This window comes from Salarias fasciatus, unplaced genomic scaffold (assembly GCF_902148845.1).
Source record: "Salarias fasciatus unplaced genomic scaffold, fSalaFa1.1, whole genome shotgun sequence".
NCBI classification, from domain to species: Eukaryota; Metazoa; Chordata; class Actinopteri; order Blenniiformes; family Blenniidae; genus Salarias; species Salarias fasciatus.
Window position 1 is genome coordinate 126,671 of NW_021941251.1, and position 19,685 is coordinate 146,355.

The 19,685-nt window shown below is 45.3% G+C and overlaps 1 pseudogene; it reads right to left on the bottom strand.

Moving 5' to 3' along the window:
* The window catches only part of LOC115384518 (copine-8-like), a 63,420-nt pseudogene that overhangs the window by 12,325 nt on the left and 31,410 nt on the right, over positions 1-19,685 (bottom strand).

Genomic DNA, 19,685 nt, shown 5'->3' on the forward strand with positions numbered 1-19,685 from the left:
TCTCTATGGCTCCTCACACTCTGATGAGTCCAGCTTGAACTTTGACCTCAGTCAGTGTGTTCCAGGCTGAAGCAGGGTTCTAATGATGGACCCTCATGATTCCAGACCAGGATGTGTGGCTCGTCAGTAGATCAACATGTTTTCTGGCCTGAAGTGACTCATATTAAGATATATTGGTGCTTTGACCTTTGACCTCTAGGTGTCTCTGTATGACAGCAGAAAGCTGCTGCAGCCACAGAAAATCCTCCGTTACTGCTGTGTTTCACACAGGAAGATACACAGAAAGATCTGAAGTAAACAGGAAAAACTCTGCAGCAGAAAACCAAAACAGCAGAACGTCTGAGCCTCACTTCCTGCTATTTCTTTATTTCTTCGTTGTGTCCATTCTGATTTACAGCCTGCTCTTGTTTTATCTCAGCTGGTCAGTTTCTCTGCAGGTAACACTGCAGTTCTGAGAAGCTGCTTCCGCCACACGACACGCACTTACTGGATAGAATATAAACTAGATCCAGACCGATACGGTTCTTTCAGGGCGGATACTGATTATCAGGAACCAGGAGGGTGATCGCTGATATTTACAGCTCATATTCATTTACAGTAAAAGTGAAAATATTGATGTCAAAACTTTGAATATTACAGAGCCTCCTGGGCTTCTGTAGCTACTTCCTGTTTGTATTTTTTTTTTTTTTTGCAAAGTTCAACTAACATTTAGGCATTACTGGCATTAGCAATACAACAGTCAAGTCACAGACAGCCAACAAAAGGAAGATAATGACAATAATAACAAGTTGAAATCAAAAACCAAAAAAAAAGAAAAGAAACCACAGCTGGGGCATTATACTAAGTTGAACTCTGGGAAGAAATCTTCACAACAATATGATTGTTTTTCATCAATTAGTTTCAAGGATTTGGCAAAAATGTTGAGCTCATTCCTCCAATGCATAACTGCGGGTTTGGTTTTAAAAAATCTGTATTTATGAACAAAGTGTTTGCACAAGATTAATAAATTATTTACGCCATTATCTGTCTTTTTATCTTTCAAATTAATTACAAATTTCACTTCTTAAATGTTAAAACAGGTATCTATAGTAAAGAGTAAAGCCAAGTCTTAAAGTTTTGCCAAAAACCTTGAACTATATGACGAAAGAAAAAAATGTTCCAAATCTTCACTTTCAGTGTCACAGAACTTACAATTGCAGCATCCATTTTAAACTTAGAAAACTAGAAAATTCTTTTGTGGGGTAAATATTTTTTAGGATTTTAAATTGAATTTCTTTTGCCTTAAACAGAACTGGGAAAGGAGATAAATTCTTATTATCTTTATTATTTCTTCTTTTTTGAATTCTCTTAGAATATACTGTCTTTTAGCTGGATTAGGAAAACAGGTATTCAGCTAAGAATTTCTTAAACATTTTTTGGTAAATTTGAAAGAACAAAAATCTTCACCATCTATTAATAGTTGTCTCATTTTGGGGGAAAACTTTGAGTGATGTATATCCTGTTCAACCAGAGATTTAAGTGGTATCGACAACACCTCTACAACCATTATAAACAAGAGGGGAGAGCTTCCATAACCTTGTCGAATGCCTTTTTATGCAAATCTGCTGCAAGTACCATGACCCAAGGAAACTGAGCTATTTATATCAGTATAACTAGAGCTGGATGACAAATCAAATTAATTCCATTGTATTTTTCAATCGATGTGAAAAAAATTAAATCTAAACATCGAATTTTCTGTCCCTCCGCTATTTTTACCCGGTGCATGTAATACACACAGTCACCATACCAGGAGGACTGGCGCTGTAGCACAGACTACAGTCAATGTTCTCTTACAATAAGCAATAGATGAAGAACACAAACAGATACGACAGGGATAGCATGAGAGATGGAGGCAGAGAAAGGAGAAGAAAATGAGGACGATACTGTGCAATAAAAGGGTACCGTGACCTCAGTATGGACTTGGTTTGGATATGCGAGGTCACACGGAGCAGGCCGACTAAAAGGGGTGCTGCTATCACTTTGCAATGTTTGTAAAAATTAATAATGCTGGGAGTTAAATGAAAAAGTGACAACATGCTTAGGAATTGATATTGCTAGAATAAAAATAAAAACAAGGAATGATTTAAAAAATGTACCCGTAGTGCTTTTTATAAATTGAGAATGTGTAATTTATGTCACAAAAGACTTGGTGAGTTACTCTGATGTGATTTGTGGACTCTCTTTGTTTTCATTGACAGAGAACGCGATGAAGGACAACCGTACTGACCGTGCCATTGGAGGATGCAAAAAAGTGGTCAGTGCACACTCCTTCAGCTGGAAAAAGCGAAAAGACATGGCAGGGGTTCAGCCGACCTTGGGCCGCCTTCTCACCAGCTCATCTCTGAGTCTCCAACATGCTGGGCCTCTCCACAACAAATGATTGACAGAATACTCCAACAAGAGAAGGTCATTGGACAGGTACTGGGATCAGACAAGAAAACAAGACATCTTGTCCCCACATGGCAAGATGGGCGTGCTGGAGTCTGTCAATAAAGCCATAAAACCACTGCACACTTTACTGATGCGTTGTCAGGAGAAACACGTGTCAGCAGTGCTCCACTTATTCAACAACAGCTGGCTTACGTCTGGGGAGGGAGAGACTGAACTCACACAAAAATCCAGAGTAGCATACTGGAATATCTGAACAGCAGATCCAGTGATCCGGCTACAGAGGAACTCCTTGACATGGCGTCCCTTGTCAACCCCCGATTCCGAACAACATACAGATCACATGACAAGGTGGACAGATTAAAGGACTGTCACAGACTTATCTCTGTTAGCTGACAGGCAGACCCAAGGACCATGCAGAGCTCAGCAGAGAGGAAGGAGAATCCTCAAGTTGGACAAGAAACTCTGGCCCAAGGTGATACTCAGCCAGTGCTAAAGAAGAAAGAAACTTGGGCGTTTCTTCCAAAAGTCATGTGCTACTGTCCAGATGTGTGAGGAAGGCGAAGTCAGAGCTGAGCTGTCAGCTTACTGTTGTTCCCTGACATACATACATTGACCCACTTCAGTGGTGGAAAATGCATGTCGCAAACTTCCCAAGACTGAGTGTGTTGGCTCGGAAATACCTCTCCATTCCTGCAACCATAGTGCGCTGCGGAAGGATATACCGGCGCACAGCGGCTGAGTCTACTGCTGTGCTCCGGTATATCCTTCTGCGGAGCACTGCACATGTGCAGATTTGTGTGGATCAAAACATTATTTTAACGGATTGAAAAGAAAACACGTCTTTTAAAATGTTTCATAACCATTCGGATTTACTTCACATGCTAATACGCCGTCCCCTGGACCACTGGAAGGAGGATTTTGTCCACTTTCTCAGTCTGGCTCTGTCTCCTCTTCACCTGCCCTAGTTGAGCTAAGCTAACTACGATGCTAACAGCTGTTAGCCAGGCACTGGAGGAACAGACACAAAAAAGTATATGAGCTTATCTCACTCTGTAAATGATCGGGATAGGGCGTGGGTCCAAAATCTTCGGAGTGTTCCTTTAAATTGTCCAGTTGACGTTTATCTTGACCAGATTTAGGAATAAGTGTAATCAACCCTTGTTTCATACTTGTTGTAAGTTCTTTATTTATACATTCTGTTAAAACTTTAAATAATATTTCTCTCACATCATTCCAGAAGAACTTGTAAAAGTTGACCGTTAGACCGTCAGTTCCAGATTTGTTTAAGGTGATTTTTTTTTTTTTTTTTTTTTTTAATGGAAGCATCAAGTTCCTCAATCGTCAAATCTGATTCACAGAGATCATGGGATGCTTTTTTAATTTTGGGAATCAAGTGAGCTATTTTGTCAAAACAAAAAAAACAAAAAAATCACAATTTGTATTCGAAAATTGAAAAGAATATACATTTGAGTAAGATTGAAAAATTTAATTTTCTAATAACTTTTGATTTGCACATTCTTTTCCCTCAATTAAAAGACAAGAGATGGGAGTTCTTTTGTCCACTTTTTTTTCCAAATTGAAAAATATGAAGTTTTTTTCTCCTTCCTCAATGCATTTTACACGAGATCTTACAAAAACACCCTGTGCTCGATTAACACATAACTGATCTAATTTATCTGTAAGTCCATAAGTCTGTTTTTTTTATTTCTTGTAGAAGATTACTTTCATACTCTTTTTGTTTCCGTCTTAAATTCTTACTAAACTGGACACTATACTCTCTCATCTTGAATTTAATGAATTCCCACTTATTTATATATCCTACAATGGCTTAACCATTTACCACCTTGGTAACGATGTCTCTAACTATCTTAAAATACTCTTCATTTTGAAGCAGACTGGTATTAAACGTCCAGTAACTCCTTTTGTTTATTTTCCTGGTAGCGGGTTCTAAGTGTAACTCAGTAAAGCAGTGATCTGAAGGAGCTATCCATATTGTTGTTTTTGAGGGAAGATGTAAAATGATATCACTCCTAATCAATAGTCAATTCTAGATTTGCATGTACCGTTTGGATTAAACCATGAAAAACTAAGAACTCCTGGGTGCATTGCTCTCCAAATATCCGTTAGATTATTGATAGCAATGAAGTCATTCATTATAAGATCATTTTGAGATCTACCAACTCTTGGGGGCCATCTATCGCTCCATTCGTCTGGAGTCAGTTCCAGTGACAGTCAGTGGGGAATTACACGTCAGACCTACAATAATTTTGTGACATCTTCTAGCATTGTTCTCTTGAGACTGTCAATGTTAAATCCATACATTTAACATCAAGAGAAGCAGACCTCCAGTTTCTGTCACCACGGCCAGCCAGCGTCCCTCTGCATCAGTCCCATGGGTCAAGATTTCTCCAGGAAAGATTTTGAAGCAAATAGCCACACCAGATCTCGCAGTGCCATGGCTAAACAGGACTTTATGGCCCCATTGAGTCGTCCAAAAGTTACGTCTGCATCCAAGGAGAGAGTCTCTTGTAGAAAAATACAGTTAGAGTTTTGCCCTTTAAAAAACAAAAACAGAGCTTTTCTTTTAACATCTTTCATGCCCCAAAATTTAAAGAACCAAATGAAAGTTTAATAATAAACATGACCTGCCAAGTACCAGAAGCACAGATAAAGAATAAAGAACACTAGAACTAAAGTTTTGTGTGTAACGCTCTTTACTGAACTAGGGATGCAGGAGTGAGCATTTTGTCCAAAAAAAAAAAGTCAGAGCTCGACCAAGCCCCAGACTATTTCAGTCAGTCATAAGCAGATCCTCGGTATTATTATTCCACCAGTCATCAGCATTAAAAAAAAAAAAACAGTGAATAGCTGCTTTAAAGTCAAACTGAGGGTTTAAATCAAAGTAAGCAGGAAATACCATAAGCATCAAGGATAAGCTTTTTCCCCGTTGATGATTGCGTATCCTTCTCTCAGATACGCTCTCTTGCCTTGGCGTCTGGCTTCGTCCACTTGTGGCCACAGCTTCTCTCTTGCCGCCCGGTCTTATTTGGAGAAGTCTTGTTTCTCTCTGCACACTGGAGCCTCTCTGGACATGCTCCACACCTCCACCCATATCGTTCGCCTGGCAAACTGCAGGACAATGGGCGTCTGATTCCCAGACGGTGAACTGTATCCACTTCAAGGCGGAGCTGGTCAGCAGACATGGGTACCACTCAGGTAAGGATGCCAATAGTGACCTCTGGAATTTTCTCGTTTTCTTTCTCTGGTAACCTCATAAGCCTGAGGTTCCATCTCCTCTGATATCCGGGAGCGTCCAGTACCTTTTCCTTCAGGGATTTATTTTCTGCGGTTCAAGCTCAGCTTGTCTTTGGAGCCTAGCAACGCTATCTTTGTTTGTGTCTGCAGACTGCTTGACGATGTCCATTTTCTCTTCAATGTCCTTAAGTTTACTTTCCAGGGCTCCATCTCTCCGTGTCTGAGAGCCGTAGTTATGGTCGAAGAAGCTAGCTTGCCCGATTAGCTATTTTTGAAGTTTTTCAGCTCACAATACTGGAGATGAAACGTCTCCAAAAGTTAAAAAGCTTGTCAAAAGTTTCCGAGTTACTTCTGTTATTTTGTGGGTTGGTCGATTTGCGTTAAAATCAAGTTTGGACGTGTAAAATATGAGATTCCTGTCGAACCCTGCTGGGAATACGACCGTCACTCTGCCATCTTGTATTTTATAGGCCAACGGCGGAGTTTTCAAAGGTCTTTTTTTTTAATCAATTATTATTGTCTTTTTCTGAGTGAGGGAAATATATTGCCTGTTAGTGTTGAAATGATTAGTGTTTGTGTTCTGTATTAGTCAGTGAAATGGTTCTCAGTTTAATTTCTTCCAGCAGCTTTGCGACTGTTGGGCTAACTGTTAGCATGTCAATGGGTTTTCCCATACAAGTTAGCATTAAGCTAGCGGAATTTGTTTTTCATAATTCGTGTTGTGATTTGCTGCATTTCACAGCGTCTCGTCCGTGTGGAAAGCAGAATTCAGCCTTTATGTGATTTATATGAGGAGGGAATGTGTGAACCCGTTAAACACACGGTCAAAATACTGAACACACTGAACCTGAACACAGCGAGTAAACATATTGTGAACACACTGCGTGGTCTGCTGACTGTGATACACACACATACACACACACACAGTTCACTTGTAGCCTGTCTGATGTTTCCCTTCATCCCAGTAAAACGTTGATCAACCCTCTGAAAGGCTGATGAAGCTGTTGAAGATAATATTTTTCAGATTATTGTTTGAGATGAAGTGAAGTGATGACACGACACAGAATCATCCCATTTTCCTCTGACACACACACACACACACACACACACGACTTTAACTCTCCCAGATCTGAATCGTCCTGCTAAAATGAGCAGACGGCTGGTGTGTGACTGAGCCGTGTGGCGAGCGGCTCGGTCCCGGTCCTGTCATTAAATGGCTGTGGTGACAGATGTGCTGCTGTTTACCGGTGGGGCCTTCATGAAGTTTCACTGGAGGGAGGTGTGTTTAACGACGGCAGACTGATGAGAGGAAGCATCCGGCTGAGATAACGCTCACATCATAATCCCACTTTCAGCTCATTCTGCTTCTCCTTAGTTGAATTAAGCAGCTGAAGCACCAATAAAGCAACTTAAGATGACTGATAAGGACTTTATCACCTTCTAAAGATCCGCGACGCTCCGACACGCTCGAGGGGTTCGATTATGAGAGCGAGCTTTAAAACACTCACCGTTTGATGCTGTGAAATCGATTGCCACCGTGAAATTAATCTGAGTCCTACAGGAAAAAAAAAGAGAGGCGGAGGGAGTGAAACACGTTCGGGACCCTTCAGAGCAGATTATTCACAGCATGTCTGAGAGCTCTCACCCTCCTCTGATGTAGGTCCAGGAAGGACAGCTCGGTGTCCACCAGCAGGACAGCAGGGTGACCTGAAAACACACACCCTCACGTCAGCGCTCACAGATCCAGGTTCTGACTCCACTCAATCCAAATCCTGCTTTGGAGGGTGATTATGGAACAGCAGCAGACTCTGTGTTTGCAGGACTCCACTCATGTTGATTAGGTTGGTTTCTTTGTCATCTTCAGCCTCCTGCTTTCTTTGCTGTAAATAATATACTTATGTAAGAGGAGCATTTGATCATGCGCCGCCGCTCCACAACGCTTGTCAGGAGATAAAGGTTAATGTATTACGTGTTTGTAATAACAGGCTCGGTGAGTAAATGGAATTAATTTCCTGCCACTTGCCGGGTGACAGTTGCAAACTCAATTCGAGCCACAAAACACGAAAGCGCGTAGAGTTAAAAGGAGAGTTGATAATGTGGGAGTACGGGTGTGAAGACCGCCTGGCACGGGTTCTTTTAATTAAACGGAAGTGAGTACATGAATGCAGCGCAGCGTCCCTTCTCGCTCGGAACAGAGAACGCCGCCACGTCTCTCTGATTTGCTCCAGAGCGAGGTGAGGCTGACCGGCAGGGTGAGGAGGTCGGCGGCAGCTCCTCACGCTCCGAGCCGTGTGCCACAGTGTGGAGGACCGAAGGGCCGTGTGCCTGCGCCGCGCACAAACACAAACACAAACACAAACACACACCACGCCACACACACAGCCCCCGGATTCATCTGATCATCCAGAAAACACACAGTGAGAGCACACTTTATCTAACGGAGAAGAAAGAACAAAGCTCTCAGCAGTGTGTGTGTGTGTGTGTGTGTGTGTGTGGGTGTGTGTGTGTGTGTGTGTGTGTGTGTGTCTGTGTCTGTGTGTGTGTGTGTGTGTGTGTGTGTGTGTGTACATTAAAATAGTCTGAACGAAAATCAATACTTCCACCACACACCTAACATTTGTTAATAAAACACACCTTTCGGGCTGAACGCGACTGGCCTGGCTCTGACGGAGGGATCAGATCGTTTACATGGAGACTACAGGCACCAAGATCATCCTCCCATCCATCCAGAGGATCAATCCCATGATGCTTTGCACTGCGACGGCCAATGGTGCTTTGAAGCCATTTGTCTCTATTAAGTAACGCAGACACAGATCTGACTGCTGGAATCGAACATGTGGACTCTGATCGGGTCATTACGCTGTGACAACCTCCTTCAGAGAGACCTGTCCTCACCTGTCCTCACCTGTCCTCACCTGTCCTCACCTGTTTGACCTCCACACACTGGAATCTTGAAATAATAGATGATTAGAATCTTTCAGCACCATCATCCGTCCTCTTTACTGTTTTACTAACATTCATTCAGATTGATCATTTTTACATAATTATCAAATATGAATAAAAGCTGCAGTGATTAAAAAAGCTGGAGTCTTTCGGTGCTTTTAGTAAAATATCTGGTCTTATGCAAAGTTTAACAATGACTGTTTTTAAGCTTGAGCCTATTTGATCATTTTAATTAGACTTCAATGCACTCAAATTCTGAAATGTGTCTTTAAGAAACTCATTCATGGTTTGAAAATCCTCCAACTTGAAAGTTGGTGAAAAGATGATGCATGATTTGGCCGAAACTCGGCAGAGACACCGGCTCCAACACGTGGGAGAAAACTGGAGAACCAGCGAAGAACGCACACCCACGCAGAGGAGGAACAATGCAAACTGCACACAGAAATGAGGAGACGGAGCGGTTCTGCGGCGTGGAGCCACTGCAGGCCGATCAGACCCGTCAGGAGCAGCGATCAGCTTCGCTCCAGACTCAGCTCAGTCTGGTTCCTGGATGGAAACGGGCTGTGAAGGGGTTTTCATGAGGTTTAACATTTGTGGGATCCTCATCAGACGGTCCTGGCACATGGGGAGCATCGATCAGAGCCAGAGCGGCTTGAAGGAACGTCCGAGGGCGGGGCCCGGCTTTTGGTTTTGATGTTTTTGGCGTGGAGTCAGACGCAGCGACGGGAATAGCGGCGGGGAAAGCTGATGTGATGCGTGTCGAAGCGTCTGAACGCGGCTGGAGCAGACAGAATCAGTCCACCGCGGGCCGAGACGAGCGCAAACAGGGACGCCTTTTAAAGGATCCTGACATCCGACTTCAAAAACACATCGCAGGAGATCACAAGAAACCCCGAGCGCATGTTTGGGAATAAACAGGAAGTCTGAAAGCCATAAACGGTAGCTGGAGTGGAGCGGCGAAAACATGCAGAGTCTGAGTGACACTCACCGTTCCTGAGTTCAGGTACTTCTTCTTCTTCTTCCCTTTCTTCTTTGGATTTACACCTGTGGACAAACATCAGCTTTAATCTCTGAATCCTAACTCGTGTGTCTGAGTTCATGACACAAACTATCAAACAAATTCGAGTTTCCCTTCACTTCACAGTCCAGCTGCGGACTGCAGCCTCCATCCCCCACAAAAATGAACGAGATGTGAAAAGTAGCGAGTCAGCAAACAGCTGAGAGCAGCAGAACACAAGAAAAATAAGGAGTGAAAATATCACGATTGAACGATTCAAAAGAAAAACTAACGGAGGTTCTTGCAAAAAGACCTTCAGCAGGTCTCAAATCAAACCACAGGACAGAATCACTGGAACGTCCCTGCAGGCTTTCCTCTGCTCAGCAGAATCATGAATATACATTTCACACTGATGTATTCATGAGTTCTGAATCACTAGAAGCTTTCCAGAGAGCATAACGTAGGTCCTGGTTCCCAGCAGAGGAGATGGAAGCAGATCACCTGGAGGAAAGACCCAGAAAGCACTGATCCAACCAGGAGCTGGCGTTCACACCCTCACTGCGGGTCGATCTCAAAGTGAAGCCGAAGAGCGGACCATCTGCGATCGGTCAAAACCAGAGCTCCCCCTTCAAAGTAAAAGCCCGCAGCTTGGTGTGTGTGTCTCACCTCGTAGATGTGGAACTGTGACTGGCTCCTGCACATTTCTCTGTAGCGGTGCTGAACTGTCCGATGAAGTCGTGGCTGGAAGAGCAAACAGAGTCAGTCAGAGCCGGAACCGTCCAATCACAGCACGGCGGTTCCTCCTCCAGCTGGCCCGTTCACTGGAGACGGGAGGTGCAGTTGTGACCATGAGCAGGATCGGGGTCAGGGTCAGGGTCAGGCGGAGTTGGGAGGAATCCCAGAAGCCTTCCTGGCTCTGCACATGTGTTCATAGACTGAGAAACTCTGTGTTGGTCTCTTCCTTGGTCTGAGAATCTGTTTCTTCAGCCTCTCTTCATTTCTTAAACTCCACACAGAAGTCCCAGAGCTCGTGCACTGACCCTCCGCCACCACCTGACCCCTGAAAAACCCACTCAAACCTTTTCCTCCGTCTGCATTAGTGTGGATCGGACCTGAGCAGGCTGCTGGACATGCAGTGGAAAACACACACTCCTCACCCTCCGTCTCGGTCCAGTCGTACACCTCCACCTTGATGCTCCTGCAGGATGAAGGACAAAAAACATTAGAAAGGCAGATTTGCAGTCTCTCTGTCTGGAGAAATAACCGCCGGCCTTCAGATGAGCCTCATCTTCAGGAAGAGGCACATTTATGCACATTTATATGAAAGATATAAGAATATAAGGCTCCAACTGACGGAAACCAGAAAAACTAAAATCACAAACCACAACCAGCACTAAAGCAGGACGTCTCACTCACCTGCCCAAATTAAACTCTGTCCTGAAAACCCAACTTTATAATAACACTCAGTCAAGAAACATGCATCTTGGGAGCGTGTAGTTTGACACCAGCCTCATTAAGCTGCTCGTCAGTCTCCTGGAGGCAGATCAACCACAGACTGAGGTCAGAGTTTTGGAAAAAGTGGACAGTCCTTTCGCTCTCTTTGGTGATGCAGCTGCTCTGTGTGGCTTTCAGTGTGTTGCATGTAAAATGTTGCTGGATGGCAGCCAACACGTTTCCACAGAGAACTCCTGAGACCTGAATGTCCTCAGCGCACAAGCGGTTGTCTCAAATGGAAAAATGAACCACACAATAACACGTGAAGAGGTTGTCCGACTAACTCTAACCCCGAACTGCAAACTCTACTGCTCAGTTCACAAAACCATCCACAAAATGAACCTCCACAGAAAGAGTGTAGCATCTTTCATTTCCTTTTCGAATGTTGGTCCCCGAGTCGCTGGGCGTGGCTGTAGATGCTGCGGCGTTCGCTCCGTACCTGTCGTAGTCTCCGTTGCACAGCGCCCGGACGGGGATTTTAAAAGCCTGCCACACTGGATCCAGAGTGTTTTTTCACCACCTCTGTTTTGTGGCAGATTGTGTACCTGACAGACAAACAACAACACGTTAACCTCCGGTTGAAAGAAGCCTGCGCCTCTTATTTACAGGGGGAGAAAAGTCGTCTTTTCTCGTCTTTGTTGGAGCGTCCCGCTGCTGCAAGCCCGCGGCAGAACATTTAGGCTGCCTCAGTAAATACTCAGCCGCACTGAGAGAGAATGTGTTAAGTGAGAGACACTGACGTCGGCTTGAATGAAAGCATCTGCGGGGCACAGAAATCTCCACACACAGACTACACTTAACTCCATCTCATCCGTCCTTTCTGCCTTTATCTCCCCCCGTCAGCTCCGGCCTATTATCTCTGCTCACGCTCGGTCTGCTGGCAGGACGGAGGCATACGGAGCCTTATGTACGTCATATAGGCAGCTCAGCTCTTATATCTCCTCTCTGGGAGTTTCTGGAGCGTGAAGGAGCCGCCTCACTCTACATGCTGCTTTCACGTGTTGTTGAGTGTGAAATCGAGACAGGTGCCTCGCCTAATTCAACAAATTGATGTCCTGATGGAGAACGTGTCGGCCTGCCAACTTACGATCCGTCTTCATTACTGCGGTAAAAGACGAGGAAGGGGTCCGACTTTCCAGAGAAATCCTTCTTGTCCAGCTTGTTTCCACAGAACTTGAGCATCACCGACTCCTGAGCGGCAGAACAAACACAACATGAAGGATTTCTCTGCCGCTCACTCCGGAGCCATTCTCGTCTCTATGGTCACTGAACGCTCACATCTGAGGTTTCTACCGAGGCTCGTCACCCCGGAGTGTGGATGGAACGAGGCGAGAGAGGAGCTGAAGAACATGAATGAATGAAATAAAGCCAAGAACCAGAGGCGGAACCGAGCTCTGAGGCTTCTGACCTGTCTGCCCAATCTGTCTACAGTTCTTAAATGAAAAGGACATGAGCTGGACGGATGGATGGATGGACGGATGAATACATGAACAATGGATAGACTGATGGATGAACAAAGGGAAGGATGATGGGTGAATAGATGGATGGATGGATGGATGATCATCTGATGTCTTCAAACATTCAGTATCAGATCTGAAAGAGAGAGGAGAAGCCTTGAGCGGCAGAGAGAGACCTGTAGAGAACAGATCAGTCCAACTGGAGAGAAAAGCCGACAGAGAAGATTTGGCTGTTTTTCATTTGCTCAGCCCACACCAGGAGAGACCTGTTAGCACTTAAAATGGAAACAGACAAGCTTTTCAGTGGTGGAGCATTTAGTCCAAAGCAGCGCCACAAGAAGCAAATCTCCCCGCAGATGTCCTCACTCTTTATGAGCAGTAGTGGTTTAAGTCATGAGGAGCTTATAAAATACACCAGAGTCCAAACACAGCAGGTTTCCTGCATATGTGACTTTACTCAGTATAACTTCCCAGAAGCCTCGGGCCTGTGGTAGTTTAACTCTGACTGGACAGGAGACTGTCTTCTGATCCACATTCCTGAACTCCCTGAGCGTTAGAGAGTTTCCTCCAAGCAGAAGAGGAGCTGCTTCTTTACGCCAACCCAAAAGCCATGAGGACCAGTGGAGAACAGATGGAGGGACGACGGAACGACTAACTGGATGTATGGATGGATGGATGTATGGATGGAATGACCTGACCGGCTGGAGGTACATGTGTGACGGTGGGATGGTGGCGCTCGGGGCGTCTCCTCACCCTGCAGTTGCTCAGCTCCTCGCTCTCACGATGACGGTTTCCACATTTCCTCCCTGGAATCCCGCTGGAAGACAAACACAGCGTCAGAAACACGGCGTCAGCAGAACCTGCAGCCCGGACGCCTTCTCATCCTGAGTGTGACGGGACGACTCCTTTAGATTGCGTGTGTGTGGGTGTGTGTGTGTGTGTGTGTGTGTGTTGTGTGTGTGTCCTTGTGATGAGACTTCACACAGCTCTCTGACTGAAGCTGTTCCTTTCCCCCCCGTCTTTCTATACAGTTGCTCGCTGCACACGGCAGCTCCAGGCCAGCGGAAGTGTTTTATGGCAGCAGTAATCTTTGGGAGTAAACAGAGTGAATGTCACTGAAATGCTGGAGATAAGAAACTATAAAAACACACAATGCTGGAATCCGCCCTCGTCTTCATCTGGGTTCTCCTCGGTGCAGTAAGTAAGCATTAGCGCCCAATTAACGGCTTCAGTAAAGGAAGATGGAGACGAGGGAGGCACAGTGACATTTCACTGCTGTTTGTTTGCATGATGGTTATGTGAAGGCGGAACGCTCAGCCAATAAAGCCAAAGGAGGCGAACCGCTAAAAATAGACTCGATGAGCGCCACAGACCGCGGGCCCGCTTCACAACCCCGAAGGGCAAAGATAATCTCATTTAACTAAGTAGTGTCCCGGCCGGCCGCCGCCACCTGAGACCGGCCGCCACGCTTTGAAGAAGCATTCAGACAAATGAGCTGAGCAGGCTGAGTGTGGGTGTGTGTGTGTGTGTGTGTGGTGTGTGTGTGGTGTGTGTGTGTGTGTGTGTGCGTGTGTTGGGGGGTTCACAGTGTGGAGAGCGTCTGAGAGGCTGCTGAGTGGAGGAGCAGCGACTCTGCAGACGTCACATCACCAGCCTGCTGATATCAGGAGCGCTTCTCCTTCCTCACAGTTCAAGACCCGCGACTCACTTTCTGAACAGCTGAAGCCAAAAGTTCAAGTCAAACTCCTAGTAGGAATGCAGAACACAATGGAAGAGAAGTGTTCAATAAAATAGAAAATAGAAGTGGGAACAAAGTTTGGAATGTGTAGCTCTGGAACCGGAACGCTGGTCTCAGGGTTCTCTTCTCTCAGTGTGATGACGTCCCGTCTGCTGTAACGCTGCTGGTTCCGGGACTGACGCAGAGGAATTCATATCGGGATGCAAATTCTTCTGAGGACACTGAATGTGAAAAAGGTATTTCATTTCTTTATTTCAAAAAATTAAATTACAAAACAAAGCAGTGGACATCTTCAACTTAAAATTATAAAGTCAATGTTCAAACACTAAAACAATGCTCTGAGGAGAAACTAGAAAAAAAGAAACGCTCCTATAATTGTTTTGTCCGTTTGCGGCTTTCAGACCAGCCGGGCTGAACCACGTGGGAGACTTTGGCTTCCTGTTCAGCAGTTTCATCTGGATGAATGATGCTTGTTTCATTTATATCAAGCCGATTTGCTAAGATCTTTGTAATTCTTTTCAGATCGTACTTCAGTCGGGCCTGTAGCTACCTGGGTCTGTTTCATCCTTGTTTTTTTTTAAGTAAAACACAATTGTTTGGCTGACTAAGAGAAGGTGGAAGCTGCCTTCCTTCCAGACGTGTCTTGGATCATTCTCAACAGAGAAGTGTGAAAACCCCATGAAGGCTTCATAGAAGTCCAGCTCAAACCCATCTGGACCCGCCGGGGAGCGCTCCGAAGCAGCCTGTAGTTCAGAGAGTGAAAAAATCCCAGTCCAAGGTTCTCTCTGACAGCGTCCAGTTTTGGAAAGTGGAGTGAATCCAAGAACTGACTGAAATCCTCCTGTGCAGCTGTCGAGTTTGAAGTGTAATTTCCTAATACAATTCTTTAAAATCATCCATTTATGTCCTTCAAGCATATTTCCAGATTTAGATGTTGTTTTATAAATGGACTGTTTATCTTGTTCTCCCCTTTACCTGCCTAGAGAGTAGTTTCTGTGGCTTGTCACCAAGTTCAAAGCGCCTCTGTTTAGTCTCAATAGTAATTTGTTCTCCAACAATGGTATTGTATTCATATTTAATTTAAGACTTACGTTAGGTCTGACTGGAGTAGTGAATTTCTGTAAATGTTGTAGTTCCTTTTCAATCTTTCAATTCAACCCAGTCTGCCTCGTTTTGCCTTTTTTTGTGTAGCTTCGTACGAAATAATCGCTCTCTAACATACACTTTGAGTTTCCTCCAACATCGTGTCGTTCACCTCGCCATTGTCGTTGGTCTCCAGGAACTGTGATACATGTGGAGTGATGTGTGTTTTTAAAAGCCTGATCCTCAAGGAGACCGGGGATTAAACACCACCGACGTCTGGGGAGCACGGTTTAAGACTGAGATTAACGGGACTGTGGTCAGATATCATCATGTTGTGATATTTACTGTGGCTGATGTTACAAATCAAGCTGGAATCTACTGTAAAAAATGAGTTTGTGTATGATCTGTGCACGTGTGAATAAAAAGAGTAATCCCGGTCACAGGGGTGCCGCAGTCTCGAAATATCCACCACCCTGTTGTTTCATCAGATTGTTTTGGGGGGGAGGGGCAGAAGAAAACCTATCTAAATGTGGGTCTAGATAAGAATTAAAGTCACCTCCTGTCACTGTGTGGCCTGAATCATCATCTGGGATCAGATTGAACACCTTTCTAAAAAAAGCTAGGTCATCTGTACTTGGCCCATAAATATATTCACCAGTGTGAAACAGGAAATGAATTGATACGCCCACTTACTATTATGAACCCTGCCGTTAGCGTCAGTTACAGATGATAGAAATTGAAAGGGCAGCGCCTTCCGAAAAAGAACGGCAACACTTCAGGCTTTGATGTGAATGGTGACTGATAGATCTCTGAGATCCAGCTGGCCTTAAAGGAAAAGTTCGATTTGAACAGCTTTCACGTTGTTTATAGAATGAAGTAGAACAATATACTCACCCACAAGGCTTTTCTGATCCGAACAGAGCTTCGGGAGAAATTTAGATCCAAAATCGAGCAGCGGGACATCCGTGTAGGTCTAGCAGACGGGACATCGGTAACGCTGCTCCTAAAACGGCTTTAATCGTCCAAAACCTCATTAGTTTCACCAATATTTCATCACGGTCCGCTCAGCCTCTCCTCCGCCACAGCCTGGTGTCGAGATAAATGTTGTAATTCTGCTGAACTCTGACCTGAAAGCTTTGTTTACAGCTGCCGTGCCATGCGCAGTCCGGCTCCGGCAGCCGTTCTTCTCTTTCCTCTGCGCTCGCCTTTCGATGAGCTCTTCATCTGTACACTCTGGCTCCAAAACTGTAAGGACACCCTTCATATTCAAAGTTCTCGTCCACAACATCTTCATCTGACAGATATCGTCCATTTTGCACTAAACTGGAAGAAGAAAGTTGCGTAGCCTCCGGTTGCCCCGGAAACAATGAGCCGTACTGCACATGGCGCGGCAGCCGTAAACAAAGCTTTCAGTTCAGAGGTCAACAGAACAACCAAACATTTATCTCGTGACAACCGCCTGTCGTGGACGAGTTGCGTGAGCGGACCATGATGAAATTTTGGTGAAACTAATGAGTTTTTGGATGATTAAAGCCGTTGAGGAGCGGTGTTACCCATGCCCCGTCTGCTACACGCATTAAACCGAACTTTCCTTTAAGTTTCGTTTGCTGTGCTCCTTTAACGTGGGTTTCCTTGAAGGAATATTATAACAGGCTTCAATAATTTCAAATGTGATAAAAACTTCACCTTGTTTAACCGTGTGGCCTAAACCACGGACATTCCAGGAGACCAGGGACTGAAATCTAGAGTATTGTTCACAATTGGTACTTTTTTCATTATGGTGAAATGCAAACTTAAAGCGATACTTCAACATTTTGGCAAATTGGCCCATTTAGGGCAATTCCCTAGTTATTTAGAACAGCCTACTTACTGTTATTGTGAGGGCGAGCTGTTGTTTATTCAGCGGTGGGTCTGAGGAGAGCTTCATGGTGGACATAATTTAAGTGGACGGTACATTTGCTTCCCTCGTCAAACTCATCAAATACACAATCCAACAACCCCAAAACACTTTGGTGGACACGTTACAATCCGCACATTCACTACACTGTGGAACACCAACAAATAATATTGTAGCGTTACGACACTGAAGCAAATACTGGGAACTACTTTTTCTTTTGAAATCACTACGCCCAGATGCCATGTTTAGTAAGTAGTTCCGTCTTATCAATCTTCGCAAAAAACCACTCAATCTGGTAAGTTTTGCATTAATGTTTCACAGCGTAGTGATGTGTGGATTATAACGGTCACCAAAGTGTTTTTGGGGTTGTTGGATTGTGTATTTGATGAGTTTGGACGAGGGAAGCAATGTACCATCCACTTCCATTGTGTCCGCCGTGAAGCTCTCCTCAGCCCACCGCTGAATAAACAACAGCTCGCCCTCACAAAAAAAGTAAGTAGGCTGGTCTAAATGACTAGGGAATTGCCCTAAATGGGCCAATTTGCCAAAATGTTGAAGTATCGCTTTAGATATAGTCTGGCAGCCAATCTCAACACAAAACAATAACATGAACCGATAAAAAAACTCACCAACAACACCCCCCCCCGAAAAAAAAAAAAAACCCAGAGCATCCCCAAACGAAGAATCCACATCTCATCCACATCTGAGATCGCTGACCAAAAGCAGTAAAACACTCCTAACTGCACCTCATCGGCACACGGCAGGCTGAAGAAAAGTGAATTTAGGATTCACCAAATCTAAAAGTCTGTTCAGAACACGCTTAGATTCTCTTCATCCATAATTAGACAACTGAGTCTTCAGCTTTTTTGATTTGTAAAAGTCTTTGCATCATCAGGATGGTCTAAAGTTCTACTTTGCCCTTGGCAGTGGACGAGAGCTCTGGGCGGGAAGCACAGCGTGTGACGGATCTCCTTCTCGCTCAGCCGCTGCTCCATCACCTCCGCAGCGCAGTCGGGTATGATTAGGATTCGGTCACTTTCAGAATCTTTCCTTCTCTTGTGCTGGATGCAGCGCTACGACCATCATGCGGGGTCTGGATCCTTCTGGTGGTTTGACCTGGTTCATGCAGTGCGCTCTGTCAATAACACCCGGCTTGGTGAAGCTGCTTAGGGATCAGGCTGGACACAAACTCGGTCGGCCTCCCTCTCTCCACTCCCTCCTGGACGCCAGCAGTTCTTATGGCGCGTTCACACCGGACGCGTTGCCTCACGGGCGTCACTGACGCCTCAAAGTTGAGGCGTGTAAAGTGTGGAATTCGACGTGGTCATCTACACACGACGCTTGCAACGTGCGGCAGCTCACTGGCGGGAGTGGGAGGAGCTTCTGTGTCCTGTCTTCATGTTGACAATAGCGGGTCCCATCGAGACACTGGCCTGCTTTATTTAATAAAGAAAGCCAGAAAACGGCGTCGTCAGGCGCCTGTGCGACGTTTTTGGGTTCATCCCATCCTGCAGCGGCGTTCGCAATTTGGCGAATTTCACCATTTGCTCCAGGAGCTGCGTGAGGACGAGGTTCGCTTTCAGCGGTACTTCCGCCTCTCCTGGACCCAGTTTGACGACCTTCTGGCCCGCATCGGCGCTCTAGAGATGCGCGGATTGCGGTTGCACCTGCGGAGCTCGCGGATAACCGCGGATCGGGCGGATGACGTGTCGGAAAAATTAAGATTTTAATTACATTCGGCGGGTTGTGGTTGAAGCACTCAAATAAAAAATAAAAAAGCAACTTCAATACACCTAAACCTGTTCTGCGGATGCCGGGCGGGTTCGGTTTAGAAAATTGATTAAAAAAAAATCGTTCATATGGGCGGATAGCGGGCGGATGGAGATTTTAAGAAGCGGTTGTGGATGGAAAAATGAGCCATCCGCGCATCTCTACAGCGCTGAGCGCTCGTCTGTGATTGGATGACGCTCGGCGCTGACGCTTCCAAAGTTCAATTTCCCAACTTCAGGCGTTGACGCCTGCAACGCGTGACGCATGTGACGCGCGTCGCCAACGCTCGAAAAGCGCCTCACGCGCGTTAGGTCCGTTGAAGCTGGTCCACCATAGACTTTGAATATAAAGCAACGGCCGTGACGCTTGCAAACGCGTCTGGTGTGAACGCACTATTACACTGTTACGCCTGGATCTCCCTTCAAGATCCGAAAGCCTGGCTCGCAGAGTTTTATTCTCGTCTTGTAGTTCAGCGACTGCAGTTTCCACTGCTTGGATGCCTTGGTCGTGGTCTGCAGCCTGACTCGGTGGTAGTCAGCCTCTCCGTTAGCTGCCCCTGGGTGGACCGAATGGTCTGAAAACTTTCTTCGAACTTGTCAAATCGCTCATTAAAGAGCAGAT